Source organism: Pristiophorus japonicus, chromosome 20 (genome assembly GCF_044704955.1).
Source record: "Pristiophorus japonicus isolate sPriJap1 chromosome 20, sPriJap1.hap1, whole genome shotgun sequence".
Lineage (NCBI taxonomy): Eukaryota > Metazoa > Chordata > Chondrichthyes > Pristiophoridae > Pristiophorus > Pristiophorus japonicus.
This window is the reverse complement of record NC_091996.1, coordinates 83,646,762-83,666,310: the sequence shown is the minus strand read 5'-3', so window position 1 is coordinate 83,666,310 and position 19,549 is coordinate 83,646,762. Positions and strand designations below refer to the sequence as shown.

The 19,549-nt window shown below is 46.7% G+C and overlaps 1 protein-coding gene across 6 annotated transcripts in view; it reads left to right on the top strand.

Moving 5' to 3' along the window:
• LOC139232634 (misshapen-like kinase 1) overlaps nt 1-19,549 on the top strand; it is a 259,745-nt gene that overhangs the window by 32,207 nt on the left and 207,989 nt on the right. The window lies entirely within an intron of this gene.

Sequence of the window (19,549 nt, the reverse complement as noted above, 5' to 3'; positions counted from 1 at the left end):
AGGCTTGTCTTTCTAACACACTTTGCCCCTTTAGAATTTGGCTGTAATGTAGCCCTTTTTGCTTTTTGCCTTGGGTTTCTCTGCTCTCCACTTTTACTTTTCTTCTTTCTATATTTTGCTTCTGCCCCCATTCTACTTCCCTCTGTCTCCCTGCATCGGTTCCCATCCCCCTGCCGTATCAGTTTAACTCCTCCCCAACAGCACTAGCAAACACCCCCCCTCGGACATTGGTTCCGGTACCGCCTGCCCAGGTGCAGACTGTCCGGTTTGTACTGGTCACACCTCCCCCAGAATTGGTTCCAATGTCCCAGGAATTTGACTCCTTCCCTGCTGCACCATTCAAGCCATGTATTCATCTGAGCTATCCTGCGATCAGAAAGTTCTGGGTTCAAATCCCACTCCAGAGACTTGAGTGCAAAAAGGCTGACACTCCGTGTAAATACTGAGGGAGAGCTGCACTGTCTGAGATGCTGTCATTCAGATGAGGCCCTATCACCACTCTCGGGTGGGCATAAAAGATCCCACGGCACTATTTCGAAAAGGAGCCAATATTTATCGCTCAATCGACATCACTAAAACAGATAATCACATTGCTGTTTGTGGGAGCTTGCTGTGCGCAAGTGGCCTGCCGCGTTTCCTACATTACATCACTTCACAAGTGACCGCACTTCAAAAAAAAAGTGCTTCATTGGCTGTAAAGAGGTTCTGAAGTGGTGAAAGGCAGTCATTTTCTTTGCATGGCACATTGTATCATACAGTGCATTTTACTCACCTTGCCATCAGCAAAGCTTTTCCTTATCCTATTAACGCAACCTGAATTTAAACTGGTGTTTATACTGCAGATAATCATTTTGAACATTTCTCAGAAGAACGTGTATCTTAATGTTTTTTTAATAAGTATTTTAAGGAATGTCTAAAGATCTCTGTAAATGACTCTTCAAACCACCTTTAGTGGTAATATTCTCGAGTATTGTTTGTTTTTCTTGCTAACATGGTTTCCAGTGAAAAGTATAATCTGAGGCTTAAATCTGTTTACACCTGCTTTAGTGGTAGGGGAAGCTGTATAAGGAGGATGTGCTTTACTGGTCGTTGATCAGCAGCTGAGTTGAGAAAAACATGTTCAAGCCGTGTTATACAGTATGAATGCAGACATATTTCCAAAATCTGATGAAAGTGGAGTTAAATTTTATCAGGGAATGGGTAGTTGATCAGAGGATCGTCACCCAGGGCTGTCTCTGGTTCTGACCTGGAATTTGTAGCATGCTGGCCACGTGGATAATTTTGATCCTCTTGTGTTTATGAAACTGAGTTCATGTCAAATCTTGAGGTCAAAATATGAATAAAGAAGAATTGCACCTATGATAGGGAACATTCCTTTCATTTTTCTCTTTGAAGATGAAGGAAAGCTTAAATTAATTTAAAAAAAAAAAAACAGCAAATGCTGGAAATCTCAGCAGGTCAGGCAGCATCTGTGGAGAGAAAGAGAGTTAATGTTCCTGGTCTATAGCCCTTCGTCAGAAGACTTTCAGAGACTGAGACAGTTGCTGAGGAATGTGGCTGTGAAAGCGGGTCTTGGCCGATACGTGATCAAACACGAGAAGCGAAACAGAAAGCACTGAAGATGAACAAGGTAAAAGAGACAAACGGGAATCCCGCCTGAGGGAAGAGCAGAACTTCTTCAAGGTGGGCATTCCTTGAAAAGAGATGTGGCAGTGAATTAAACACCAATACAAAAGTGAAATATTGTGGATGCTGGAATCTGAAATAAAAACGAAAATGCTGGAAATCTCAGCAGGTGGGACAGCATCTGTGGAGAGAGACAGTTAGAGTTTTGGGTCTGTGACCCTTCGAAGCTAAATTAATTGTTCTCTATTGCGTTTGGAAGCAGAATATAGTGGCATATTCACACTGCCACTCCCCTCTACAGTCCTTTTTGAGTTGAAGTCATCTCTGCAGCATGCAATTTCTGAATACATGGGTGGCATTTCTGGCCAGGCCAAAGGTGGCTTTGTGTTCGATGGGATGACAGGAAAACGCAACAACAAAGTAATGGAACGGGCTACCATCACCAGCTTTGAGGCTATGATAACCAGTGCTCGGCTTTGTTGGGATGAGCATGTTGTCAGGACGGACGCCATACAGTTGCCGAACTGGTGGCTGGCAGGAGAAATCAGCATGGACAACACGAAGGATTCATCGAGGCAGTGCACCATGGTCGTTGATTCTTGGGGGAAACCCCTTCCACTGACTGTTAGTGACGTTTGGAAATGAGTGAATGACTGAGTTACAATGCTGTGCAAGTGTGGAGGCAAAATGCAAGAGACTGAAAAGTCAGCGTCGGTGGGATCAAAGAGAACCCTCCCCAGAACATAGTACGAGTGCTTTGTCGTCGACAGTTATGTGTCGCGTGTCGGCCTGCATCATTATCAACGCATTCATTCAGCATGAATGTATGCTTTCTACATTTTTGCCACCTCAGTCTCGAGTACAAAGGACACACACTAATACTATGACCAGACTTGCTTCAATGTTGGTCTGACAAATTCTTGAATGATTTCTATTTCTTCCTAGAAATTGACTCATTGATCACTTGAAATTATAGTGCTATTAAATATTTAAAATAAACAAATATCTTCAGTGGCCTCTTGTTTGGGGAATCACTTGTAGCCTGTGCACTTCAGTGGGGGGCGGTGGGGAGGGGTCCAAGGATGGTGACTTCAGTCTTCCCAGTGTTTAACTGGAGGAAATGGAGCTCGTCCAAGCCTGGATATCAGGCGTGCAAGCAAGACAGTGGAGGGGTAAATTTGGGTGTCGTAAGTATACATATGGAATCTGCCCCTGGGCTCAAGCCCCAACCTGACATCTCATTTATTCTCAGCAGCTGGTTTTCACCCTCAGCTGTGCCCTTTCCTTATTTGTGTTGTATGCTACTGTGACTATATTTGTTAGGTCACCTTGGCCCTGCTGTGTCTAACTCGATCCTTGCGTTTTCCCATCGATTTGCTTTTCACTTTTGTCTCTTGAATTTCTATTGCTGTAATTTATTTTCTATTTCTCAATGAAATGCTACAAATACAAGCAGGTCCATTAGCATCTGAAAAGAGAAAAGACAACTTAATTTTGGGTAGAGCTGTCTTGTCAGAACTTCATTCTATAAGAATTAGGAGCAGGCCCCTCAGGCCATTCAATAAGATTATGGTTGATGTTTGACAGCTTCATTTTCCTGCCCGCTCCCCATAACCCTTGACACCCTTGCATTTATATAGCACCTTTCATGACCGCCGGACATCTGTGATTTGCAGCCAATTAAGTACTTTTGGAGTGTAGTCAGTGTTGTAATGTGGGAAACACGGCAGCCAATTTGTGCATAGCACGCTCCCACACAGCAATGTGGTGATGTCCCGATAATATATATCTTTTTTTTAATGTTGATTTGAGGGATCAATATTGAGCAGGATACCGGGGAGAACTCCCCTACTGCTCTTGAAAATAGTGCCTTGGGATCTTTTGTGTTCACCTGAGAGCAGACTTTACCAGATCGGGTTTGGTTGATGGTTCTAATGGTTTACCTTTGAGAGCAGCCTTTGGCTTGGCTCGGATGTCTGCCACACTTGAGTTGCCTGCCAATACTCAATCTCTTCGCTCAAAACTAGTTGAAAAAGAAGATTTAAAAGGGTATGTGAACATGGCTGGGAAGTGGGAGGAAGGGAACAAGATTGAGATCAGACAAAAGGGCTGACTGGCCATCTTCCTTGCAGTAAAAATCTCTCAATCTATGGGTGAGAGGGAATTTTGTTGTACATATTCAGGGCCTGATGGCGTCACTTAACATTCGAGGTTAAATGTGTCATAACATTGAAGTGGTTAACATTGTGAGCAGATGAGCCACATAGACTGGACTGGTTCAGTTTCCATTGCTGAGAGTATTGGCAGTCACAGAGGGGGAATTGGTAGTTCGTTGTGAAATGTGACGAGTTGCAGGCAGCCATGATCTCCTGCAGCTTGCTTAGTTGACTCTCTTTTCTGAATTAGCTGCACATTTTCCTTTTCTTCTCCCTTGCATCACTTGGGAGCGAGCATTATTGGACTAGTTGAACAGTATGTGAGATTGCACACTTTACAAGATGGGGATGGGCTTGAGGAAAGCAAGGGATATGGGGATAGTGCAGACAAGTGGAGTTGAGAGAGATCAGCCATGATCTCATTGAAAGGCAGAGCAGGCTCGAAGGGCCAAATGGCCTACTCCTGCTCCTAATTCTTATGTTTGAATGGTTTACCTTTGATGTGGGTGGGCAGCATTTGGCTTGGCTCTAATAGCTGCCACACTCGTGTTGCCTGTCAATACTTATCTCAAAGAAGAATGGCCTCTTGTCTTGGGCAAAGTGCCCAAGGTGGTTGCAGCTCATGTACCCCAAGAGTTGAAAAGGTTTGTTGTGACTGCAGTTATGGTATGCCAACCACGAGCTGGGTGGGTTCTCTGGAGGTCCTGGACAAAAAAACACCACCACAAGAAAACAGATTAACTGGTCATTCATTTCTGTGTGTTGGAACTTGCTATGCATGCTGGCCTACCTCCTCATATCATCATAGGCAGTCCCTCGAAATCGAGAAAGACTTGCTTCCACTCCTAAAATGAATTCTTTGGTGGCTGAGCAGTCCAACAGAGAGCCACAGAACCTGTCACAGGTGGGACAGATATTCGTCTGAAGGGGGGAGGTGGGACTGATTTACCACATGCTCCTTCCGCTGCCTGCGCGTGACCTCTTCACGCTCGTAGCGTTGAAACATAGAAACATAGAAAATAGGTGCAGGAGAAGCCATTCGGCACTTCGAGCCTGCACCACCATTCAATAAGATCATGGCTGATCATTCACCTCAGTATCCCTTTCCTGCTTTCTCTCCATACCCCTTGATCCCTTTAGCTGTAAGGGCCATATCTAACCCTCCTTTGAATATATCCAATGAACTGGCATCAACAACTCTCTGCGGTAGGGAATTCCACAGGTTAACAACTCAGTGAAGAAGTTTCTCCTCATCTCAGTCCTAAATGGCTTACCCCTTATCCTTAGACTATGTCCCCTGGTTCTGGACTTCCTCAACATCGGGAAGATTCTTCCTGCATCTAACCTGTCCAGTCCCGTCATAATTTTATATGTTTCTATGCGATCCCCTCTCATTCTTCTAAACTCCAGTGAATAAAGGCCCAGTTGATCCAGCTTCTCCTCATATGACAGTCCTACCATCCCGGGAATCAAGTCTGGTGAACCTTCGCTGCACTCCCTCAATAGCAAGAACGTCCTTCCTCAGATTAGGAGACCAAAACTGAACACAATATTCCAGGTGAGGCCTCACCAAGGCCCTGTATAACTGCAGTAAGACTTCCCTGCTCCGATACTCAAATCCCCTAGCTATGAAGGCCAACATACCATTTGCCGCCTTCACCGCCTGCTGTACCTGCATGCCACCTTTCAATGACTGATGTACCATGACACCCAGGTCTTGTTGCATCTCCCCTTTTCATAATCTACCACCATTCAGATAATCGGCCTTCATGTTTTTGCCACCAAAGTGGATAACCTCACATTTATCCACATTATACTGCATCTGCCACGTGTTTGCCCACTCACCTAATCTGTCCAAGTCACTCTGCAGCCTTTTAGCATCCTCCTCACAGCTCACATCGCCACCCAGCTTAATGTCATCTGCAAACCTGAGATATTGCTCAATTCCCTCATCCAAATCATTCATGTATATTGTAAATAGCTGGGGTCCCAGCACTGAGCCCTGCGGCACCCCACTAGTCACTGTCTGCCATTCTGAAAGGACCTGTTTATTCCGACTCTCTGCTTCCTGTCTGCCAACCAATTCTCTATCCATGTCAGTACATTAACCCCAATACCATGTGCTTTAATTTTGCACACCAATCTCTTGTGTGGGATCTTGTCAAAAGCCTTTTGAAAGTCCAAATACACCACATCCACTGGTTCTCCCTTGTCCACTCTACTAGTTACATCCTCACAAAATTCTAGAAGATTTGTCAAGCATGATTTCCCTTTCATAAATCCATGCTGACATGGACCGATCCCATCACTGCTTTCCAAATGTGCTGCTATTTCATCTTTCATAATTGATTCCAACATTTTCCCCACTACTGATGTCAGGCTAACCAATCCATAATTAACCATTTTCTCTCTCCCTCCTTTCTAAAAAGTGATGTTACATTAGCTACCCTCCAGTCCATAGGAACCGATCCAGAGTCGATAGATTGTTGGAAAATGATCACCAATGCATCCACTATTTCTAGGGCTACTTCCTTAAGTACTCTGGGATGCAGACTATCAGGCCCCGGGGATTTATCGGCCCTCCCATCAATTTCCCTAACACAATTTCCCGTCGAATTTCCCCCCTCCTCACTAGACCCTCGGTCCCCTAGTACTTTCGGAAGGTTACTTGTGTCTTCCTTCGTGAAGACCGAACCAAAGTATTTGTTTAACTGGTCCACCATTTCTTTGTTCCCCATTATAAATTCACCTGAATCTGACTGCAAGGGACCTATGTTTGTTTTCACTAATCTTTTTCTCTTCACATATCTATAGAAGCTTTTGCAGTCAGTTTTTATGTTCCCAGCAAGCTTCCCCTCATACTCTATTTTCCCCCTCCTAATTAAACCCTTTGTCCTCCTCTGCTGTATTGCAAAATTCTCCCAGTCCTCAGGTTTGCTGTTTTTTCTGGCCAATTTATATGCCTCTTCCTTGGATTTAACACTATCCTTAATTTCCCTTGTTGGCCACGGTTGAGCCACCTTCCCTGTTTTATTTTTACTCCAGACTGGTATGTACAATTGTTGAAGTTCATCCAAGTGATCTTTAAATGTTTGCCACTGCCTATCCACCGTCAACCCTTTAAGTATCATTCGCCAGTCTATTCTAGCCAGTTCACGTCTCATACCATCGAAGTTACCTTTCCTTAAGTTCAGGACCCTAGTCTCTGAATTAACTGTGTCACTCTCCATCTTAATAAAGAATTCTACCATATTATGGTCACTCTTTTCCCCCCCCGCCCAAGGTGCCTCGCACAATAAGATTGTTAATTAGTCCTTTCTCATTACACATCACCCAGTTAAGGATGGCCAGCCCTCTAGTTGGTTCCTCGACATATTGGTCTAGAAAACCATCCTTAATACACTCCAGGAAGTCTTCCTCCACCGCATTGCTACCAGTTTGGTTAGCCCAATTAATATGTAGATTAAAGCCGCCCATGATAACTGCAGTACCTTTATTGCACGCATCCCTAATTTCTTGTTTGATGCAGTCCCCAACCTCACTACTTCTGTTTGGTGTTCTGTACACAACTCCCACTAGCGTTTTCTGCCCTTTGGTATTCCGTAGCTCCACCCATACATTCCACATCATCCAAGCTAATGTCCTTCTTTACTATTGCATTAATTTCCTCTTTAACCAGCAACGCCACCCCACCTCCTTTTCCTTTCTGTCTATCCTTCCTAAATGTTGAATACTCCTGGATGTTGAGTTCCCAGCCTTGGAGGAGCTCAACACGCTCCCGGATGTACTTTCTCCACCTAGGGTGGTCTTCGGCCAGGGACTCCCAGGTGTCAGTGATGATGTCGCACTTCACCAAGGAGGCTTTGAGTGTGTCCTTGTAACGTTTCCGCTGCCCACCTTTGGCTCGTTTGTCATGAAGGAGCTCCACGTAGAGCAATTGCTTAGGGAGTCTCGTGTCTGGCATGCGTACTAAGTGGCCTGCCCAGCGAAACTATACTTCGAAAGTAATTTGCTGTGAAGTGCTTTAAACCATTCCTGAGTACGTGAAAGACTATACAACTGCAAGTTTGTTCTTTGCCAATTTGGGGGTGAATTTGGTGTCAGATCTATAGTATAATCAGTTTTCATCTTTGCTAATTTTCCTTTGAGTTAAATATGTTATGAAAATTTGTTTTATTCTGCATTCCTAGCTGGGTCTCCAGCACCATGTGATAGTCCGAATTTCAAGTGTTTTAGAAAGAATTCATCTCTAATACAAGAGAGCAAATCCTACAAAAAAAACCTCTAGTGTTTAAGAAAATTAAACATTTCTCACACTATCAATTTCATCATACATTTCTGATATCAGTGGCCAACTGTTGGTGAAACTCTTCAGTCTGAAATACTTAGACACTTCAGCCATATTCAGCAGTGAAACTGTGTTTTAGCAATGCTAAATCCAATGTAGATATTCCAGATCATGCCACCGTATCAAATTTGTCTTTTGAGGATTGAAGTGATTTTAGAATTATCTTTTTTATGATCCAAATCGACTCCTGTTGTATAGGCTATTACTTTAGTACCACTCTGGACCATCAGGATAGCCCATTCAGCTCTCTGCACTTGCAATGTGTATTGTCTAGCAGAGTAATTAGGAAGAACACAAACAGGGGAGCAGACCATTCGGGTGCTCAAGCCTGTTCCGCCATTCAGTTAGATTGCCTTTTGTGCCTCAAATCCATTTATCTATCTTTGATCTGTATCCCTTGATACCCTTACCCTATACAAAGTGTCGATCTCCATCTTAAAAATTTCAGTTGACCCAGTACCCAAAGTCTTTTGGGGGAGAAGACGGTGGAAGCAGATTTAAATAACTTTCAAAAGGGAATTGAGTATATACTTGAAAATGAAAAGTTTGGAGCGTTATGGGGAACAGGGGAATGGGACTAATTCAACAGCTCTTTCAAAGTGCCGATGCAGGCACTATGGGCTGTATGATTCCATAATATGTCTCTGGAAGTCCATATAGACACTCCCCTGTCCACATTGTTAATGATCACCACAACAATTTATATAGGACCATTTTAATGTAGTAAAACGTCCCGAGGCGCTTCACAGGATTATTCCAAGACAAAAAAAATTGACACTGAGCCACACAAGGAAAAGTTTTGGCACATGGCCAAAAGCTTGGTCTAAGAGGTTGGTTTTAAGGAGCGTCTTGAAGGAGGAAATAGAGGCGGAGAGGTTAAGCAGGGAGTTCCTGAGCTTAGGCCTAGGCAACAGAGAAGGCATGGCCTCCAATGGTTGAGCGGTTATAATCTGGGATGCTCAAGGGCGGAACTAGAGGAGCACAGATATGTCGTGCGGCGGGTGTTGAGCCTGGAGGAGATTACTGAGATCGGGAGGGGGTGAGGCCATGGAGGGATTTGAAAACAAGGATGAGAATTTTGAAAGAGGTATTGCTTAACCGGGAGCCAATGTAGGTCAGCGAGCACGGGGTGATGGGCGAGCGGGACTCGGTGCAAGTTAGGACATGGGACAGTTGAGTTTTGGATCACCAAGTTTGCGTAGGGTAGAATATGGGAGGCCAGCCAGGACTGCGTTGGAATAGTCGAGGCTAGAGGTAACCGAGGCAGGGATGAGGGCTTCAGCAGCGGATGAGACGGGCGATGTTAGAGGTGGAAATTGGCGGTCTTAGTTATGCTGCAGATATGTGGTCGGAAGCTCATTTCAGGGTCAAATGTGACACCGAGATTGCGAACCGTGTGGTTCAGCTTCAGACCGATATTGGCGAAGGGTGGAGTCGTTGAATAGAGAATGGAGTTTGTGGCAGGGACCGAAAACAATGGCTTCGGTCTTCCCAATATTTAATTGAGGAAAATTTTTGCTCATTTCAAAAAGAATCATCAGGCAGGGCCATACTATTTACAGATCCTTGCTGACTCTGATCGTCTTGTACTTGTTCAAGTGCTCAGTATGACAGACTTCTTTGGATCCTCACCTTGAATTAAAAAAAATTTACCCCATCCTTTTGGTAGTGTGAATGATCTAACATTTATTTTGAGGCTGTTATATTGATGTAATCTCGAATCTTAAAAGTTTTTTTTTTAAAACGGCCAATGTTGAGGTGCAGAGTCCTAGGAGAGAAAAGAAAGACTTGCATTTATATAGCGCCTTTCACAACCACCGGACGTCTCAAAGCGCTTTACAGAAAATGAAGTACTTCTGGAGTGTAGTCACTGTTGTAATGTGGGAAACACGGCAGGCAATCTGCGCACAGCAAGCTCCCACACACAGCAATGACCCAGATAATCTGTTTTTTGATATGTTGATTGAGGGATAAATATTGACTAGGACACCGGGGATAAAACTGCTCTTCAAAATAGTGCGATGGGATCTTTAGCTTCCACTGGAGAGAGCAAACGGGGCCTCGGTATAACATCCCATCCAAAAGACGGCACTTCCGACAGTGCGGCGCTCCCTCAGCACTGCACTGGAGTGTCAGCCTAGATTTTATTTTTTGTACTGAAGTTCCTGGAGTGGGGGACTCATTTCCCCCAAGTCCTAGACTCCCCAACCAACAGAAACTATCAGTTTCCCCTTTATGGCCCCAAGTTTCCACATGATTTGCTCCTGATTTTTAGGAGCAACTGGTGTAGAACGGAGTATCTTAGAAATCGGAATTCTCGTCATTTAGTTTGCTCCAGTTCTAGTCAGTTAGAACAGTTTCACTTTGGAACAGAATATTTTTTTCAAAAGGGGGCGTGTCAGGCAACTTGCGCCTGTTTTCAAAGTTTCGTCAGTGAAAACTTACTCCAAACTAACTGAGAATGGAATAAGTGAAGATTTTTGTACGCTCGAAAAAACCTTGTCTACACTTTAGAAAATCAGGCGTAGGTTACAAATCAGGTGGGGGGGGGGTGTTTAAAGGGAAGTTTACAAACATTAAACACTTCAGTTTTACAAATAGAGCCATCATGAATAATAAATGATAAATACATCAATAAATTAACCAATAAATCAATCAAAAAAAATTAAGAAATAATTTTAAATCAACAAATAAAACATTTTCTACTTACCGACTGCAGCACCGGGAGCCCTCCAACAGCGTGCTGGGATGCCCCCCTCAGTGTGTCTCTGTCAGTGTCTCTATCTCTCTGTCTGTCTGTGTCTCTCTCACTCTCTGTATCAGTGTCTGTGTTTCTGACAGCGAGGGGGGGAAGAAGGGGGAGGGGAGGGGGGAGAAGGGAAGAAGGGGGGGGGTGAAGGAGATTGTGGGGTGTGGGGGGGAAAGAGGCTCAACGGGCCGGGCCCGAGACTTCGGGCAGGGCCCGTCCCCAGCACTAGATTTGGGGGGGGGGAAGGGAGAGGAGAGGAGGGAGAGCGGGTGTCGGGTCCGGGGGGGAAGCGGGAGCGGGTGTCCGGTCCGGGGGGTGGGGGGGGAAGCGGGAGCGGGTGTCCGGTCCGGGGGGGGGGGGGGAAGAGAAGCGGGTGTCGGGTCCGGTCCGGAGGCGGGGGGGGGGGGGGGGCGGGATGCGGGACTCGGGTCGGGAGGAAGCAGGAGCTGGCCGCGGGAGGAGCCTTATTCACGGAGTCCCAGTGAGGCCATTCGACCAGGGCTAGGGGCTGCGTGCTTCAGCCCCTCCCACACAGTTTTGGGCGCCTGGAGCTACTGCACTGTAGCGTGCATGTGCAGAGGTCCTGGCACTGTTTTCAGCGCAGGGACCTGGCTCCGCCCCGTACAGCTCCCGCTGCGCCGAGGGCAGGGAGGTGGAGAATCTGGAGGTTTTTTTTTAGCCGCACTTTGTGGCGCGGAAAACGGGCGTCCAGGTCGGGACTGCGCCGTTCTAGGCGCGGCTCGAAACTTGGGCCTAATATCTTGAAACCCACAACCTTCTGACTCTGAGGCGAGTGTGCTACCCACTGAGCCACAGCTGACAATGTGCAGTATAATGTGGCAAAAACAAGAAGGCAGAATATTATCTGAATGGTGGCAGATTAGGAAAAGGGGAGGTGCAACGAGACCTGGGTGTCATAGTACATCAGTCATTGAAAATTGGCATGCAGGTACAGCAGGTGAAGAAGGCAAATGGTATGTTGGCTTTCATAGCGAGGGGATTTGAGTATAGAAACATAGAAACATAGAAAATAGGTGCAGGAGTAGGCCATTCGGCCCTTCGAGCCTGCACCGCCATTCAATGAGTTCATGGCTGAACATGCAACTTCAGTATCCCATTCCTGCTTTCTCGCCATACCCCTTGATCCCCCTAGTAGTAAGGACTACATCTAACTCCTTTTTGAATATATTTAGTGAATTGGCCTCAACAACTTTCTGTGGTAGAGAACAGTGAGGTCTTACTGCAGTTGTACAGGGTCTTGGTGAGGCCTCACCTGGAATATTGTGCTCAATTTTGGTCGTCTAATCTGAGGAAGTACGTTCTTGCTATTGAGGGAGTGCAGCGAAGGTTCACCAGACTGATTCCGGGGATGGCAGGACTGACATATGAGAAGAGACTGGATCGACTGGGCCTGTAATCACTGGAGTTTAGAAGGATGAGAGGGGATCTCATAGAAACATAAAATTCTGATGGGATTGGACAGGTTAGATGCAGGAAGAATGTTCCCGATGTTGGGGAAGTCCAGAACCAGGGGACACAGTCTAAGGATAAGGGGTAAGCCATTTAGGACCTAAATGAGGAGAAACTTCTTCACTGAGTTGTGTACCTGTGGAATTCGCTACCGCAGAGTTGTTGATGCCAGTTCGTTAGATATATGGCCCTTACGGCTAAAGGGATCAAGGGCTATGAGAAAGCAGAAAAGAGGTACTGAAGTGAATGATCAGCCATGATCTTACTGAATGATGTTGCAGGCTGGAAGGGCAGAATGACCTACTCCTGCACCTATTTTCTATGTTTCTATGTGATGGATGGATTTATTTGTCTTACCTGTGACGATGAGTGGCACAAGTATTTGCACAGTAATGAAGTGTTGGGAGTCTTGGGCAAATTGCATTTTATGCTTGACTTCTCCAGGTAAAATCTCTCATCGATTATATCATTGATGATCTGCATCCTGTGTACTGTGCCCTAATTTAGAAACTCAGTCCTTGTGTTGCATCTACAAATATTCTTGTAGTGGAATTCCATGTACTGAATGATGATGGCTGTCCAGATAAGGATGTTTGAGCATTTAGCTGCACAACAGGTTTTGCATTGTTACAGGAAAAACCAAAGGGAAATTTGCAAAGAATAAACATTTCTTCCTTGTTTAGTGAGACGGATTCCCTTTTTTGATTTAATCCCTGCTTCATTCCCCCCCTCCACACGCCACACCAGCGAACTGAAAAATGCACCTTTCCAATATTCTGGCTGCATACCAGAATGATTTTTGAACGATAAGGAAGTCGAGGATTATGAGGAACAGGCGGGGAAGTGAAGTCGAAGCCAAGTTCCGATCAGCCATTGATCTTATTGAATGCGGGGCAGGCTCCAAATGGCCGACGACTGCTCGTATTTCTTATGTAAACCATCACAATTTGGTCACCTTGGAGTAGGTCCTAATCGCCATAGAAGCTGGAGGTTCAACCATAGCCCCAAGCAGAGAGGATTTTCTGCAGCACAGGAATAGCACAGTTCCTGTTGGAAGTGGCAACAAACTTGAATCTTTGGCGGTGCTGCTCAAGCTCCAACCTATTGCACAAATGATCAGTCTCTGCTCAGAACTGAGCAAGTCATTGGTCCTCAGAACATAAGTGGCCGGCATGAAATGAATCATTATACGTCTGGGATGGGGGTGGTTTGATGGTAGCAGCGGTGGAAAGGCCAGTGAGTGCATTGTTCTGTTGTTTTTCTGACTCCTTTTGATGTGGGAGCGTGCGGGCAGATGGTGAGCACATGACATAGAAACATAGAAAATAGGTGCAGGAGAAGGCCATTTGGCCCTTCGAGCCTGCACCACCATTCAATGAGATCATGGCTGATCATTCCCTCGGTACCCCTTTCCTGCTTTCTTTCCATACCCCTTGATCTCTTTAGCCGTAAGGGCCATATCTAACTCCCTCTTGAATATATCCAATGAACTGGCATCAACAACTCTCTGCGGCAGGGAATTCCACAGGTTAACAACTCTGAGTGAAGAAGTTTCTCTCCATCTCAGTCCTAAATGGCCTACCCCCTATCCTAAGACTGTGTCCCCTGGTTCTGGACTTCCCCAACATCGGGAACATTCTACCCGCATCTAACCTGTCCCGTCCCGCCAGAATCTTAAATGTTTCTGAGATCCCCTCTCAGCCTTCTAAACTCCAAAGTATAAAGGCCCAGTTGATCTAGTTTCTCCTCATACGTCAGTCCAGCCATCCCGGGAATCAGTCTGGTGAACCTGTCATAACTCACACTACTGTACATAACTGTCCCAGACAGGTATATAAAGACAGATCTCAGGCAAGTGTGGCATTCTAGAGCTGTGTAATAAAGGTGCAGGTCCTGAGTGACCTTGACTTCAGCATGTGCCTCGTGAGAGTCTGTACTGCAGGGACAGGACTTTACAGTGGCGACGAGTTACGGGATTACAGAATCTACAGAATGGTGAACAACGGCTCAGATGAAAAATACAATGCTGGAGATAATTGGGAGGACTTTATAGAAAGGCTCCAGCAAAGCTTCGTAACCAAAGACTGGTTAGGCGACGATAAGGCAGACAAGAGAAAAGCCCATCTCTTGACCAGCTGTGGCTCGAAAACATATGCCTTAATGAAGGACCTGCTGGCACCCGAGAAACCAGCAAGCAAGTTGTTTGAAGAGTTGAGCACACTGGTAAGAGACCACCTGAAGCCAGCGAGCAGCCTACGCATGGCCAGACACAGGTTCTACAACTACAGATGCTGTGTGGGCCAGAGCATACCCGACTTCGTGGCGGAACTTCGGAGGTTGACTAGCTTATGTGAATTCTCCGATGAACTAAGGAGAGAAGTACTGAGACTTTTTTATGATGGAATAGGCCACGCAGGCATATTCCGAAAGCTCATAGAGACCAAGAACTTGACCCTAGAGGCAGCAGCACTGGTTGCACAGACATTCTTGGCAGGAGAAGAAGAAACGAGGTTGATCTACACTGCGGGTACGACAACTAACGAAACATCGGAACACGGGGTTTACAGCATGAAACAAGCCGCTACCCCCACACACACAGACAAAGGCAGAAGAGCAGCCCCTCAACAGCAGGCATTGGCGCCAGAGGCCATCAAGAGCCACATGAACGGCCGTTCACACCTCATCAACCCACAATGCGAGCAATCAACTACAAACTGAGAGAAGCTCAAGGGAGATCAGCCAGACGCAGCTCATCCTTTGGAAACAATGGAAGCGGTCTGTGCTGGAGATGTGGGGGAAGGCACTCATCAAGGGGGTGTCGATTTCAGCATGCCGTTTGCAGAAACTGTGACTATATACAGGGCATCTGGCCCGCATGTGCAGAAAAACGGCAGCTCGGCTGGTATACGAATCGGAAAGGTCGGAAAGCAGACCAGAAGACTGTGAGGACAGTACCCGGGACACCAAGGTACAGCGGGTCAACACGATCAATGGCCACTGCTCTTACAACAAGACACCTCCAATAATGATGAGGGTCCTACTCAACGGGATACCTGTCAAGATGGAGCTGGATACGGGAGCGAGTCAATCTCTCGTGAGCGTTGAACAATTTGAACAGCTGTGGCCGCACAAAAGAGACAGACCAAAACTCACAAGGGTCGACATCAAATTGAGGACCTATACCAAAGAAATCGTACTAGTCCTTGGCAGCGCCATGCTCTCAGTCAAACACAAAGGGACAGTGAACTGACTTCCCCTGTGGATTGTCCCCAGAAATCTCCCAGCACTGCTGGGGAGAAGCTGGCTGGCAAAACTAAACTGGATATGGGATGATGTTCACACCATGCCGTCAGAGGGAACGGACCTCCTGCTCAACAGTTCTAAGTCGATTTGAACATCTCTTTCAGCCAGGTGTGGGCATCTTCAAAGGGGCTAAAGTCAAAATCTACATCACACAGGATGCTAGACCGGTCTATCACAAGGCTAGAGCTGTGCCCGATGTGATGAGGGAAAAGATTGAACATGAACTGGACAGGCTTCTGCGGGAAGGCATTATCTCACCCGTGGAATTTAGCGACTGGGCAAGTCCCATCATCCCAGTCATGAAGCCTGATGGATCCGTACGAATCTGTGAGGACTACAAATCTACCATAAAGAGAGTCTCCCTACAGGACCAATACTTGCTGCCCAGAGCGGAAGACCTATTTGCCACATTGGCTGGAGGAAAACTTTTCTCAAAACTAGATCTCTCATCTGCGTATATGACGCAAGAACTGACAGAGTCTAAGCTACTCACCGCCATCAACACACATCGAGGCCTTTTCATGTACAATCGATGCCCATTCGGCATTAGGTCGGCAGCTGCTATATTCCAGCGCAACATGGAGAGTCTGCTCAAGTCCATCCCGGGGACGGTTGTATTTCAAGACGACATACTTATCACGGGCAGGGATACCGACTCCCATCTCCACAATTTGGAGGAAGTACTAAAGCAGTTGGATCGGGTAGGTCTAAGAGTTAAGAAATCCAAATGTCTGTTTCTCGAGTCCGAGGTTGAATTTTTGGGCCGAAGGATTGCCACTGATGGAATCTGGCCAAGAGAGTCCAAAACCGAAGCAATTCGCCTGGCACCCAAGCCCCGGAATGTCTCGGAACTGCGCGCCTTTCTCGGGCTACTCAATTACTTTGGGAACTTTATGCAGAACTTAAGCACACTGCTGGAGCCTCTCCACGTGCTACTCAAAGGGGTGCGATTGGTTTTGGGGGGGACACCCAGGAACGCGCCTTCAATAAGGCACGCAACCTTCTATGTTCCATCAATGTTTTGGCTTCCTTTGATCCAGGTAAAAAGCTAGTTTTTACATGTGATGCGTCAGAGTACGGGGTCGGGTGCGTTTTACAACATGTCAATGGTGCGGGTAAATTACAACCCATAGCTTATGCCTCCAGGTCACTTTCGCGGGTGGAGCGCGGATACGGAATGGTGGAGAAGGAGGCGCTCGCGTGCGTGTACGGTGTCAGAAAGATGCACCAATACCTTTTCGAGGCCAAGTTTGCGTTAGAAACCGACCACAAGCCCCTCACGTCCCTACTATCCGAGAGCAAGGCAATAAACGCCAACGCCTCGGCGCGCATTCAACGGTGGGCACTCATGCTGTTGTCTTACAACTACACCATAAGGCATAGACCAGGCACAGACAACTGTGCCGACATGCTTAGCAGGCTACCCCTGGCGACCACGGAAGGATCCGACGAACAGGACTGAGAGTCATGACAATCAATGCCTTTGAGTCCACAGGTTCGCCCATGACGGCTCGCCAAATCAGAGCCTGGACGACCAGCGACCCCACGTTATCCTTAGTGAAAAGATGTGTCTTAACGGGTGACTGGGCAGAGGCTCGCGATGACTACCCCGAGGAGATCAAACCTTTCCATAGGCGCATGCATGAGCTATCACTACAAGCAGACTGCCTGATGTGGGGCAGCCGAGTAGTTATGTCTCTGCGAGGCAGAGTGGCGTTTGTCCAGGAGCTCCACCGCGAGCACCCGGGGAACATTTTCATGAAGGCTTTAGCCAGATCCCACATCTGGTGGCCTGGCATTGACGTGGACTTGGAGCTCTGCGTCCGATGGTGCACCATTTGTGCCCAACTCAGTAATGCCTCCAGGGAGGCCCCCCTGAGCCCCTGGCCCACCAAACCATGGTCGTGGGTGCACGTAGACTATGCGGGCCTATTCTTGGGCAAAATGTTCCTTGTAGCTGTAGATGCATTTTCAAAGTGGATCGAATGCACCATTTTAAACTCGAGCACCACCTCCACCACTGTGGAGAGCCTCGCAACCATGTTTGCAACACACGGAATTTCTGACATATTGGTCAGTGATAACGGTCCGTGCTTCACCAGCGCAGAATTCCAAGATTTTATAAGTGACCACGGCATAAATCACGTTAAGACGGCACCGTTCAAGCTGGCCTCCAACGGCCAGGCGGAGCGAGCAGTGCAAATCATTAAACAAGGCATGCTCAAAATCCAAGGGCCCATGCTGCAAGGCCGCCTGTCGCGACTGCTGCTGGCAAACAGATCTCGTCCACATTCATTGACTGGAGTTCCCAACGCGCAACTATTGATGAAACGGACCTTAAAGACAAGGTTCTCATTAATCCTCCCAGACATGCATGAAATCGTTGAGGCAAAGCGCCATAAGCTTAACTGAGTACCATGACCAAAACTCGAGGGGGAGATGGAATGAGATACGGGACAGTGTTTGTGCGAAACTATGGCAGGGGTACCAAATGGCTTGCAGGGACAGTAACAGGCAAGGAAGGAAACAGGCTACTGGTGGTACAAATGGACAATGGCCAAACCTGCCGGAGGAATGTAGACCAAGTCAGAAGTAGATTTACCAACAACACTGCTGAACCAGAGGCAGACTACAATGTGGAACTCACCACACCAGAGGGAACAACCTGAGGAAAGGGCAATCCCAACAGACAGCACTGGCGCAACACCAACAATCATACTGAACGAAACAGACAGCCCAGGCGAGATACCAGCAATCACACTGAAAGAAAAACAGGCACCAAGGCAAACAACTGAAACACAACTAAGACGCTCCACGCGAGAGCGTAGACCACCTGAGAGACTGAACCTATAAAGACAATAAGACCTTGGGGGAGGGTGATGTCATGTATCTCACTACTGTACATAACTGTATCTTACCATGCTATACATGACTGTAACTAGAGATGACCTGTAACCACAAACTTACCTTACCACCAGGGGTGCACTTGCAGGAGACACTGGATACCTGTCCCAGACAGGTATTTAAAGACAGGTCTCAGGCAAATGTGGCATTTGAGAGCTGTGTAATAAAGGTGCAGGTCCTGAGTGACCTTGACTTCAGCATGTGCCTCGTGTGAGTCTCTACTGCAGGGACAGGACTTTACAGAGCCTTCGCTGCACTCCCTCAATAGCAAGAACGTCCTTCCTCAGATTAGGAGACCAAAACTGAACACAATATTCCAGGTGAGGCCTCACTAAGGCCCTGTACAATTGCAGTAAGACCTCCCTGACCGATAAGTCGAGTGTCCATCTGATGAGCTTTTATCTGCTTAGGTGCAGATATATTGGCCCTTTCAAGGCAAGCTTTGCCCTTTTGATGGCATTTTCTCTGACATACCAGATTGGATGTAACACTGTGCCTGAAATCTTTTTGAAGAACTCAAACAAGAAAAATAAATTGGTAGCAGATTTTAATTGTACTTCCATTTTTCTAAGAAATCACAAGGCATTTATTGACAAAAGAACCTGCTTTATTATCAGACGTTGTTGGGGACGCGTCAAATGTAAAATAAACTGGGTTCGATAAAGGTCGAGCTCGGGCGTGTCCTAAAACTTGTTTCTCTTGGCGCCTTGATGGACATAGATTGAAAGTAATTGATGGGAGGTTTAGAGAGGATTTGAAGGGAAACTTTTATACCCAGAGGGTGCAGGGGGGTCTGGAACTCGCTGCCTGAAAAGGTGGTGGAGACAAAAACCCTCACCACATTTAAAAAGTACTTGGATGTGCACTTGAAGTGCCGTAACCTGCAGGGCTATGGACCAAGAGCTGGAAAGTGGGATTAGGTTGGATGGCTCTTGGTCGGCCGGCGCGGACACAATGGGCCGAATGGCCGGCTCCTGTGCTGTAAATTTCTAT